Source organism: Chionomys nivalis, chromosome 9 (assembly GCF_950005125.1).
Source record: "Chionomys nivalis chromosome 9, mChiNiv1.1, whole genome shotgun sequence".
NCBI lineage: Eukaryota > Metazoa > Chordata > Mammalia > Rodentia > Cricetidae > Chionomys > Chionomys nivalis.
Genome location: NC_080094.1, coordinates 55,227,883 through 55,240,746, shown reverse-complemented (window position 1 = coordinate 55,240,746; position 12,864 = coordinate 55,227,883). Strand labels below are relative to the sequence as shown.

The window sequence follows — 12,864 nt, the reverse complement described above, 5'->3', positions numbered from 1 at the left end:
CATTTCTTGTGCCAACTCTATAACTGGTCATTTCTCCAAGCAGTCTTAGTTGCTGTTCTATTGCTACAAGGAGACACAATGACCAAAGCAATTAATAAAAGCAAGCATTTAATTGGGCGTTTACAATTCCAGGTTAGTCCATGATCATCATAGCAGGGAGCATAGAAGAAAGTAAGCATACTAGAGCAGTAGCTGAGAACCTATAATCTGACCCATAGGCAGGAGCAGAAGGAGATTAAGACTGGGTCTAGAGTGAGCTTTTGAAATCTTAAAGCCCCAACCAGTAATACACATCCTCAAACAAGGTCACACCTTCTAATCCTCCCTAAATAGTCTATCAACTGGGACTAAATATTCAAATATGAAAATGAAGCTATGGGGACCAGTCTCATTCAAAACACCACACAAACCTTTTTCTTTCTACTGAAGATAAAAGATCTAGGCAATAGCTGGGTAGTGGTGGCACACAACTTTAATATCAGCACTCAGGAGGCAGAGGCAGGTGGATCTCTGAGTTCAAGACCAGCCTGGTCTACAGAGTGAGTTCCAGGGCAGCCAGAGCTATACAGAGAAACCCTGTATTTAAAAAACAAAAACAGCCAGGCAGTGGTGGCGCACGCCTTTAATCCCAGCACTGGGAAGGCAGAGGCAGGAAGATCCCTGTGAGTTCAAGGCCAGCCTGGTCTACAGAGCTAGTTCCAGGAGAGATAGGGCTGTTACACAGAGAAATGCTGTCTTGAAAAACAAAAAAGACACACAAAAAAATCAGGAAACAAAGAAGATCTACACACTAGGTGTGCTACATGAATGTCTTCTGTAACTTTCTCAACTAATAGTATGGATGTGAGAGAGCGTGCATCATATATAAAAAAAACATTCTTTGCCGGGCGGTGGTGGCGCACGCCTTTAATCCCAGCACTTGGGAGGCAGAGGCAGGTGGATCTCTGTGAGTTCGAGACCAGCCTGGTCTACAAGAGCTAGTTCCAGGACAGGCTCCAAAACCACATAGAAACCCTGTCTCGAAAAACCAAAAAAAAAAAAAACAAAAAAAAAACATTCTTTAATATATATATATATATATTAAAAAAGAGTATGGTTTGTGGGGTTGGGTTTTGTCTTTTTTGTTGGTGGTGGTTTTTTTTTTTTTTTAGTATTTTTGTGAGACAGGGTTTCACTGTGTACCAGCCTTGGCTGTCCTGGAACTCACTCTGTAAAACCAGGCTGATCTCAAACTCAGAGATCTGCCTGCCTCTGCCTCCTGAGTGCTGGGATTAAAGTCAAGCTCCACCACCACCTGGCAAGAAAGACTATGTATCTTATTAATGTTTCTAAGTATAATAATCTGTATTTATATATTAAGCTAAATTTGGGTTCATACTCAAATCCTCCTTTCCTTGCTTACCTACAAATTCCCATTCAAAGCTGGGCATGGGGGCACACACCTTTAATCATGGCACCGGGAAGGCAGAGGCAGGTGAATCCCAGAGTTCGAGGCCAGTCTCGTTTACAGACTAAGTTCTAGCACATCCAGGGCTACAGAGGGAAACCCTGTCTTAGGGTGGGGAGATAAGGGAAAAGATTCCCATTCAACAATAAGACACCTGTCCCCAATCACCCATTTAATTAATTGTCCAACTGTAGTATGCATGTACATCAGTATCAGAACTGTTAACCTGTAGTCGTATGGAATACGACTTTATCAATTATGAGTGACCCAGAACAACCTGCAAGATGGGGCAATGGGTAAAGGCACCTGCTGCCACGCCTGACAGCTTTAGTTCAATCGCAAGGATCCAGATATTGACATAGAGAACCAATGCTTAGAGTTGTCCTCTGACGCCCACAATACGCTGTGGCACACGTGTGAACAAACCAAAAATAAACCAAAATGTAGTAAAACATTTGAATATAGGTTTATATACTTAGTTGTTTCATATTTCATTCCTTTTTAAGGTTATTTAGATGAGCACATTCTCCCCTCCTTTAAGAAAATGTGTGTGCACACGTGTGTGTGAATACAGAGGCCAGAGTGCCTTCCTCTATTGCTCTCCATCTTTTATCTTTCGTATGTGTGAGTTTGGGCATGCTATGTGTGAGTGTGGGTATCTGTGTAGCATGGGTATGTGGAGATCTGTTTTTTTATGGGTTTATGGATCAAAGTTGGATTGACAAGAGCTTCTATGCAATGAGCCACTTCAAAGACCTTTACATATATTCTATAGACAAAGTTCTCACTGAACCTGAAACTTGCCAATTTAGTAGCCTGGTAGGTCAGCAAGCCTCTGTAATCAAACTGCCTCCCCCTCCAACACCTGCACTCAAGAGCACAGCTCTAGATCCAACTTTTTGCTTTTCGAGACAGGGCTTCTTTGTGTAGCCTTGGCTGTCCTGGAGCCAGCTCTGTAGACCAGGCTGGCCTTGAACTCCCAGAGATCTTCCTGCCTCTGCCTCCCAAGTGTGTATGCTTTTTTTGGCTTACAGTTTCATAAGTGCTGGAGACCCAAGCTCAGGTCCTCATGACTGCACAGCAAGTACTTTCCCCACTGAGTCAGCTTTCCAGTCCGCTCCTCTCATGTCAGTAAGACAATTTCATATATTTATTGTACAGCTAGAGTCTCATCAGTCTGCAGTCCTTTATGGGGGCCTCTGATGGCCTAAATTGATTTTTTTTTTACTTTATTTGCACACATTCATTCACTAGTCACAGTGGCTCATGCTTGTCACCCCAGCATTCTGGAGGCATAGGTATACAACTAGACTGACTAATTTACATTAGCAATAGACTATTAGTGTTCCTTGAGTATAGCAGTGCTCAACAAACTACTGCTGAGAAAAGCAAAAGATACTCATAGGCAGACAGTAAATACTGAGTGAATGGAATACAGTTTCACAAACCATTAGATACAAAATATCAATAAATAGTTAATTGACCAGATCTAAAATAGGATTGGATCATAAATCTCTGGCTTTAGCCAGGCAGTGATGGCGCACACCTTTAATCCCAGCACTCGGGAGGCAGGGGCAGGCGGATCTCTGTGAGTTCCAGGCCAGCCTGGTCTACAGAGCGAAGTTCCAGGACAGGCTCCAAAGCTAGAAAAACCCTGTCTCAAAAAACAAAAACAAGCCGGGCGATGGTGGCGCACGCCTTTAATCCCAGCACTCGGGAGGCAGAGGCAGGCGGATCTCTGTGAGTTCGAGACCAGCCTGGTCTACAGAGCTAGTTCCAGGACAGGCTCCAAAGCCACAGAGAAACCCTGTCTCGAAAAAAAAAAAAAAAAAAAAATCTCTGGCTTTATAATCCTTAAGACTGTATCAGGCCTATTTTTAAGCCTAAACAACTTTCTCCTCTAGCAAATTTAAAGGACTATCAGCTTTTTAAATTTTATGGCATCTATTTCATGTGTGTGAACAAGCTCCTATGCTCACGGCAAGAGTATGAAGGCCAAGGGGCAACTTTCAAAGCAGGTTCTCTCCTTCCACCTGAACTCATGTCCTGAAATGCTCTGTAGAGCAGGCTGGCCTCAAACTCACAAAGCTCCATTGGCCTCTGCCTCCCAACAGCTGGGATTAAAGGTGTGTGCCTTAAATTTTATTTATTGTGTGTGCACACACCTACACGTAGTTATGAAAGTACAACTTTTGGGAGTAGGTTCTCTCCTTCTACAGCAGACTGGAGCTAGAACTCAAGCTGACAGACGTGTACGGCGAGCACTTTGACCTCCTGGGCCATCTCCTGGGGCTCTACTTCTCTTTTCATACCCTTCTTGGGAATTCTTTTTCTCCAAGATGGGGTTTCTCGGTGTAACAGTCCTGGCTGTCCTAGAACCCACTTTGTAGACCAGGTTAGACTCAAACACACAGAGATCCACCTGCGTTTGCCTCCCCAGTGGTGGGATTAAAAGCATGTGCCACCATTGCCCGGCAGGGAATTACTTTTATTGGCCTTTTTGGCAACATATCTGTACACTCTTAGGGATAAACTGATCACTGTGCCTATACTTTTATTTTAATCCTACAGATGTTTATTGTCTATTTTCTGTTTCCATACACAGACTTCCAAGATTTATCTACATTTTATTCTACTCAGTTACTGAGCAGAAAAGCTATCACATGCAAAACTGGAGGTAATTCACTTGTTCTTTTAAAGGAAATAATATATCTGGGAAAGAAATAAAAAAAAAATAAAGCGGGCAGTGGTGGCACAGGTCTTTAATCCCAGCACTAGGAGGAAGAGTTCAAAGCCAACTTGGTCTATGGAGCTAGTTCCAGGGCAGCCAATGTTACACAAAGAAACCCTGTATCACTGGGTAGTAATGGCAGATGGCTTTAATTCCAGCACTCTCAGGAGGGAAGGCAGAAGCAGAGGGTCTCTGATTCTGAGGCTAGCCTGGTCTACAGAGATAATTCCAGAATAGTCAAGGCTGTTATACAGCGAAACCCCGTTGAGGAAAGGGGGAGGCATTCTAAATCTAAATATCTCAGAAAATCGCATGCTGTATCAGTTGTCCCCTCTTCCTACATAAGCAATAGCTCTCTTCTAGAGCACAACTGACCAGTACAGCCATTGGTGTACTTGATTTTCTACACGAAGACAAAATAATATTCACTGATGTGCTCAGCACTGAACACATGATTTAGTTTCAGAAGTAGAAATTTAATTCCCATTTTACAGATTAGAAGCTCAAATGTTCATAATGGCTGGCCTTTGGTGATATACATTTGCAATCTCAGTTTATAATCCCAAGCAGCATTCATGAGGGAAATGTGCAATGCTCAGGTTGCAAATACGCACAGGCTACAACATGAGGCTTGGTCACACATATACAAAGTCATTAAATAACTTGCTCAGTAAATGAGAACATACTGAAGTCTTTCTCTATTTCATTTTGCTTGGTTGGTTTTGTTCATATGTTTGCTTTTTGTTTGTTTGTTTTGTTTTTGAGACAGTGTTTCTTACTTATCCTGCCTGGCCCCAAACTTGCTATATAGACCAGGCTGCCTCTGCCTCCCCAGTCCTGGAATAAGGCTCATCATCATATCCAGCAGGTTTTGTTGTTGAGTTTCGGCTTTATTTTGTGTGGTTTGTTTGTTTTCGAAGAGTAGAAATTTATTTCAATTTTTACAGTGGTAAAACATCAATCTATCCCAGAGTTCTCATTCAGCTGCCTTTTAACCAGTTAGGCGCACATCCACTGCTGCCACAGAAGCTCTTTCAGGATAAACTTTGTATAAAACTTGCACAATGAATTTATTCAGGATGACTCTTGATACCGTCATTTAAAAGATCTCCACACTCTGAATCCAAGCCAAGCCATCAAAATGAAAATACGCAACTGGCCGTAAAAATGATGGCCTGGAAGAGAAGAGCCTCCTACTACCTCCCAAGTACTGAAATTAATATTGCTGTTTTAAGATTTGTATTTACATGTATGTTGGTGCCTGCATGTGTGTCTGTGCATCACATGCCTGACTGGTGGCTGTGGAGGCCAGAAGAGGCTGTCAGATTCCCTGGAACTAGAGTTCTGAGACAGCTGTGAGCTGTCGTGTGGGTACAGGGATCTGAACCTGAGACCTCTACAAGGTTTTAGTGTGCAACCCTGGCTGGCCTTGAATTCATTTGGTAGTCCAAGTCAGCCTCCAACTCTAAGCAACCCCCCACCCACCCACCTCAGCTTACCAGGAGCTGGAATTACAAGCACTTATTGCTATACCCAGCGGTCAAACCCGAGTCTTCCAGTGAAAAAACTTTTACTTAATTTTGGGGCATGCTGGCCCTGAACTCACCATGACCTTGAACTTTTAGTCCACCTGCTGCCTCCCAAGTGAAGAGATTACAGGTGTATACCACCACACCCAGTTTATATGTTGCTGTGGATCGAATCCAGAACTTTATGGATGCTAGATAAGCACTCTGCCACCTAGATACAACACCAGCCCTATCTATACTACACTATCAAGTCTCTCTAAACTGTTACTGGTTCTCAGTAGAGGATGACCTTCAATTCCTGTTCCTCCCGCTCCACCTGCCAAGAGCTGGGATTATAGTTGTGTGCCACCACAGCCAGTTTATGGAAATGTAATTATAAAGAAACCAAAAGTTTTCAGTGAGTTCTTACTGCTTTTTTTGTTTGTTTTGAGGGTGGTGGCACATGTCGGTAATCCTACCTCTTCAGAGGTGGTGGCAGGAGGACCAAGAATTCAAGGTTAGTCTCCAGGGCCAGCCTAGCCTACAAGTGAACTGACTTCAAACAAACAAAAATGCTCTTTAAATATTTCTGGGAATGAAAGAGAACACTGTCACTTACTTGCTAACTGATTTTTACTGAGTTTTATTTTGGTATCTGTAAAACAGAGATTAAAAACCAATCAAGTCTAAAGACTGAGATAAAGCATTGATCATGTTAACTAGCTCATATAGTCATTCATTCACTTCTCTCTTTTTCTTTTTTTGAGACAGGGTTTCTCTGTGTAGCCCTGGCTATACTGGGACTGGCTCTGCAGATTAAGTTGTCCTCAAACTCAGACATCTACCTGCCACTGCCTCCCAAGTGCTTGGATGATAGGGATGTGCCACCACACCCAGTTCATTTACTTAATTTTAGAGACAGGGTTGGAAATAACTCAATCTGGCTGCCTTACAGCAAGCAGTACCATGCCCAGAACAGGGATTGCTGAGGATCAAACCCAGGGTTTTGTGCACCCTTCCAAACTACACACATTCCCAGCACTAACTGGTTAACAGGTTTTGAATAGTAATGCCTAAGTTCTTCTCATCCTCTGAATTCTAGCAGCAAAATCCTGAGACTTACTAGCCAACTTTAAGACTTGCCTTCGGAGCTGGGCGGTGGTGGCACACGCCTTTAATCCCAGCACTCAAGAGGCAGAGGCAGGTGGATCTCTGTGAGTTCAAGGCCAGCCTGATCTACAAGAGCTAGTTCCAGGACAAGCACCAAAGCTACAGAGAAACCCTGTCTCACTTGTCTTCAGGATAAAAGGTGGCTCAGTAGGTGTAAGTGCTTACTGAACTCCCTATGTAGCCCAGGCTGACTTCAAGCTTAAAACTTCTAATTCTCAGGGCTGGAGAGATTGTTCAGCAGTTAAGAGAACTGACTGCTCTTCCAGAGGACCCAGATTCAATTCCCAGCACCCATATGGCAGCCCACAACTGTTTGTAACTGTAGTTCCAGGGGATTTGACACCTTCACACAGATATACATGCAGGCAAAACACCAATGCACATTAAATAAGAATAAATAAATCATTTAAAAAGTTTTTTATTTTCTTGGCTTCAGGCTCAGATAGATAGATAGATAGATAGATAGATAGATAGATAGATAGATAGATAGATAGATAGTAAGCATGTGTTATTTTGTCATTATTATGACAACTATTGTGGCAGAGGGTGGTGCACCGGATCAAGTCGAATGCCTTGGAAGCATGCACTCTACTACTGAGGTACAGCCCAGCCCAGTCACAGAATTCTTTCTAGTTATATTCCAGTTCCTATTTAAAAAAAAAAAAAAGTTCAAAAACTAGTATGAGAACAGGCAAGATGGTTAAATGGATGAAGACAAACTGGATGAGCTGAGTTGGATCTCTGGAACTCACATTGGCAGTGAGGATGACCTTCACAAGTTGTGCAAATTGTTCCACGACTTCCATACGTGTGATGTGGCATGTGCACACAAACACACTAAATCAAAGTTTTTACACACACACTCACACACACACAAAAAAAACTTGGTTTGAATTCTTCAAGATGTAGAACAGTAGTTCTCGATCTGTGATTTGGGACCCCTTCAGGATCATCAAAGACCATTGGAAAACACATATACTCATATTATGATTCATAATAGTAGTGAAACTGCAGTTATGAAGAAGCAACGAGCCGGGCGGTGGTGGCGCACGTCTTTAATCCCAGCACATGGGAGGCAGAGACAGGCGGATCTCTGTGAGTTCGAGACCAGCCTGGTCTACAAGAGCTAGTTCCAGGACAGGCTCCAAAACCACAGAGAAACCCTGTCTCGAAAAACCAAAAAAAAAAAAAAAAAAAAAAAAAAAAAGAAGCAACGAAAATAGTTTTACAGTTGGGGTTACCCTTGAAAGGGTGGCAGCATTACGAAGGCTGAAATCCACCGATGTAGAAGAAGGAGCACAGTAAACTAAAACAATGGAATTCAATCTCTTAAAAACAAATTTATTTAAGAATATAGACAGAAGCCAGGCATGGTGGCTCACTCCTGGGACTGCTAAAAATTTGAGGCTGCCACAGTCCACACAACAAGGCTAGGCTAGCTTGCACTACAACAGTATGAGACCATGTTTCACCCTCCACAAAAAAAAAGAAAGAAAGAAAGAAAGAAAGAAAGAAAGAAAGAAAGAAAGAAAGAAAGAAAGGAAGGAAATCTAAAAGATATGTAGATTTTACTAGGTACATACATGTATCACATAATGACAAAGAAACATTCTGGGAAGTGAGACCTTGAGCTATTTCTGCTGTCATGTGTAAACATGGGCTTATTCACACACAATGGTATAAACTACTACACTCCTGAGCTATGTGGCAAAGGCATGGTCCTATATGCAGTTCCAAAATACTCATGATTGCACAGTGAGTATTCAGTATTCTGGGGGCTGGTTCCAGTGCTCTCCCACACCAAACATAACCCATTCACATTTTCATATACTTTAAGTCACCGTAGGGTATGTATAACCGTAACATATAAGTAGGAGGTGAACAGCTGTTTAGGGAAGGGTAACAAGGGAAAAATTCTGCTTGTGCTCAGGACAGCATGACCACCACAGACTCAACTACACAGCACAGAAGCAGATCAAGGTGAACAAGCTCAGATGACAGTGAGAGACAACAGGGTCTGTGAGGGAGGGTGAGGCAGCCCCAACACCGTGTGCCTACACACTACTTCATCATCCTGGATTCATCACAGTGCTGAGTCCAAAGCAAATTCAAGTTCTGCTTTTTGAAGGTGCTAGCCTAAGGCTGTTAAATACAATGATGCAGAAGCCAGTGCCAAGAGAAACCAACTTAACAATCTCAAATTGTTGTTTTATAGGAAAATGGAGCTTGTGAAATTTCCAGCATAAAACAAAACCAGGATAGTCCAAGCCTTTATCAGTAGGCAGAGGCAAGAGGATTGTGAGTTCAAGACTACCCTGGGCTACACAGTGAGACAGACTCAAATAAACCCGAACACAAAGTTGAGACGGCTCAGCAGGTTACAGTGTTTACAGCTCTTGCACAGGACCAAGGTTTGGTTCCCCGCACCCACATGTGGCTCACAACCACCTGTAACTCCGGTTCCAAAGGATCTGATGTTTTCTTCTAATTACCTCCATGGACACACCTGGGCATACACATACACTCAGGCTAACACACATATACATATAATTTTTTTAAAAAAAAAAAAAGATTAACAGCAATAAAAAAGCAGCAAAATTTACATGCTATACCATATATGAACCTTGAAAATGTTCCATGAAAGCAGCTAGTAAAAAGTGGGTACATACATTAGCATCCCTTTATCTAAAATAGGCAAATCTGCTGGGCATAGTGTTGCATGCCTTTACTAACCCCAGCACTCAGGAGGCTTAGGCAGACTGGAATCTGTGAGTTGCAGGACAGCCAGAGCTATAGAGTAAGACTCTGTCTCAAAAAGGGAAAAAAAAAGTCTAAGACAGAAACAGATTGTTGTGCTGTGGAAAGAGGAAACAAGGAGTGATACTTAAGAAGCTCCTAGACCTTTCTTTTGAAGCGCCTGATTAAAGAGCGGTGATAGTTACAAATAATGCATATACTGAAAATATCTCAACTGTGTCTAATTAACCTAAACTGCGATCGTATCTCAAGAAGGTTATTATGGGAGGGGTATGGAAGTTGTACAACCTCAGTCCCGTGGAGGCTGAGGCAGGAAGATCTCAAGATCCAGGCCACACTGATCAAAAACAAAAACAAAGAAAAAAAAAAAAAACAGACAGACAAGACCGGAAGGAAGGGAAGAGGGAGGAACCAGCATCAGTAACCCACAACGAAAATTAGGAACGTAAATCAAGGAGTTACTACCTGAAAAAACTAGGCTCATCACCAGCGACGTTTTAGAGTTCAACCTCCAAATTCCTTCCCCTATTCCTAACATGCACAAAAACGTAAATCAAAGAATCCTGAGCACAGTTGGCTCTTCATTAAAATAGTTAAATGCCTTCTTCGGTTCTATCCAACTTTTAAACTGTAGGGGGCTTCCATCCTCCGTGATTACGGAAGTAGTACTTTTCATCAGCAAGCTCAAGAAGGAATTGTCAAAATAAGATGACACTTGCTTAGCCGCACAGCCAAAGCCTCCAAAGCCAAGAGGGGATGTCACAGACACATTTCTTAAGTCTGTGCACGTGTTAAGCCTGTCCCTATCTAGCACGAGCCAGCAACTTGCACCATTCCCCACAAACTGATACTCATACTATCAAGCCCATAGATCTCATTCGTTTAAATTGACAGGTAGAACCCTCACCCGGTTCACAGGCCAGCCCAACAAGCCTCCGCCCTGCCCCTCCCCACCTCCAAACCCACACACGTGTTAGCCCGACACCGCCCCACCGGGTCCCACGTGCACCTGGTCTAACACTCCCCACGTGTGGGTGCTCCACGGGCTTCCCCGAGTAGCTGAGGTCACCCATGACCCCACGGCTCCAGAGGTACGAGAAAAAAACCGAGGCCCCAGGTCCCTGAGGTCCCAACACTATGGGGAGTGTCCACACCCATCCTCTCTACAAACCCCAACAAATCCAAGGGCCGGGGGCGACGGCCCCTTTAAGACGCGGCCCAGTCGTCGCCCGCAGAGAGGGGCGCATAGGGGCCTACACTACACCCCCTCCGTTCACCCGCCCACGTCTACTCAAACCTCACCTCGGGCCGAGGGGCCCCGCCGCCGCGGCGGCGGCGGAGGGGGGGCGGGGGGCGGGCGGGGTCCGGAGGGGGGGGGTCGCCCCGCCGACTGTGGAGCTGCGGTTCGCTCTCTGAGGCCGAGGGACGGTGACTGCGTTGGACGGGAACGCTCCTAGCTCGCTCCCTCGGCGGCTCCTGGGACCCCAAGATGGCGGCGGCGCTGAGGCGGCTGCGGGCGCTGGGCCGGCGGCGGCGGCGGCCACTTTCACTCACTGAGAGGAGCGGAGCAGGGACACGGGGAGCCATGGCGGGGGGGAGGAGAGGCGCCATAGCCAGGCCAGAACAATCGAGCAGCTACTCGGCCGGCTTACCCCCGCCCCGCCCACGCTCACTGCTAGTCGCCAGCCCGTGTCCACCCACAGTGCCGCTACGGTCGGCCTCGTGCAGCTTGAACCCCGCCGCTGCCGCCTGACGCCCCTCGCGGACCGAAGTTCTGGGGGAGACCCTCATCTATACTATCTGAGTGCAGATTGGTCGGGGCTGGGACTGGCGAAGATTGCCGAAAGGCGACGGGGAGGAGGAGGAGGATGTCATCGCTGGAGTGAGCAAGCACATCTCGCGGGAGCAAATGTCGCGAGAGCTCAGCGGCCCTGCAACCGCCGAAGAAAGGTTGCTTTTCCCGGAAGTAACGTCAATGGAACCCGCCCAAGATCCTGGGAATAATTTTGTTCTTGCGGGCAGCCGCCGGGAGGGGCTACCTGACGTTCCTCGGGAAGTTTTCTCCAGGTAGTGGGCGGACCTGGAAATCAGCTTGGGCGTGTCCTTGTGGTTGCCAAGACGTTGTTGGCCTTGGGGACGTCGCCGGGTCGCCTTCCTGCCCACAGTGCCCACCCTGGGCGCACGGGCGCTTGAACCTTCCATGCCCTTTCCATTTCCCTAGTGGGGTGAGTCGCCACCACACGAGCGGCCGCAGAGTTTTTGGGGAAGAGGGTGTGTGTGTGTGTGTTTTGTTGTTACTTTCTCTGGGTTTTCAGACAGTCTCGCTCTGTCGCCCAGGCTGGCATCAGGCTCGGGACTCAGAGTCTATTGCCTCAGCCTCCCGAGCGCTGAAATTACAGCGTGCACCACCATGCCCAGCTCTCTTCCTATCTGTATTTGATAGACACCCGGTTTGGAGATGTATAAAGAATTGTTGGACTCCACCCTTTGATTTTCTGCAAGAATAAGTTACTGAATTAGTACTATTTGTACTGTGCATTGAGCGACTCCAATTCGGCCCAGGGCGCATCCTTTAGAACTGAACTCTTTATAAAATGAAAGACTAGAAAAAGGAAGAAATTTGCCTTTTTTAAGAGAGGGTTTCTCGCCGGGCGATGGTGGCGCACGCCTTTAATCCCAGCACTCCGGAGGCAGAGGCAGGCGGATCTCTGGGAGTTTGAGGCCAGACTGGACTACAAGAGCTAGTTCTGGGATGGGCACCAAAGCCACAGAGAAACCCTGTCTCGAAAAACCAAAAATAAATAAATAAATTTTAAAAAGACAGGGTTTCTCTGTGTAGCCCTGGCTGTCCTGGAAGACAGGACAGGTCTGTAGAGCAGGCTGGCTTTGAACATATAGAGAACCTCCTGCCTCTGCCTTCCAACTGCTGGGATGTTTCTTGACCTCAGTTTGCCTTAAATTCAGGAGATCATTTTCCGTGAACGAGACTTTAAATTATACAGTCTAACAGTAACAGTTATTTTGTAAGAGGGTCCAGCGAAACAGTGAAGTGGATAAAAGCACTTGACGCCAATTTTGACAACTTGAGCTCGACTCCTGAACCCACGTGATACAAGGAGCAAGCTGACTCCTCCTTATTGGTTTTTGACCTCCACATACGTGCTGTAGCACGAGCTTGTGCTGTGCACACACACACACACAAATGGAATTTTTAAAAATGACAAGAATGATTCTGTAAAAATCAAGGCGAG

The 12,864-nt window shown here is 45.3% G+C and overlaps 1 protein-coding gene across 3 annotated transcripts in view; it reads right to left on the bottom strand.

Annotated features, from left to right (window-relative positions):
* The window catches only part of Ino80 (INO80 complex ATPase subunit), a 110,384-nt gene extending 99,150 nt beyond the window's left edge, over nucleotides 1–11,234 (bottom strand). For 2 of the 3 annotated variants that reach the window (XM_057780892.1, XM_057780893.1), the window contains exon 1: nucleotides 10,916–11,234. The gene's annotated coding sequence lies outside the window, so the exon portion shown is untranslated. The remainder of the gene's footprint in view (nucleotides 1–10,915) is intronic. The other variant, XM_057780891.1, reaches the window with a different exon arrangement.
* Between the last annotated feature and the right edge of the window lie 1,630 nt (nucleotides 11,235–12,864).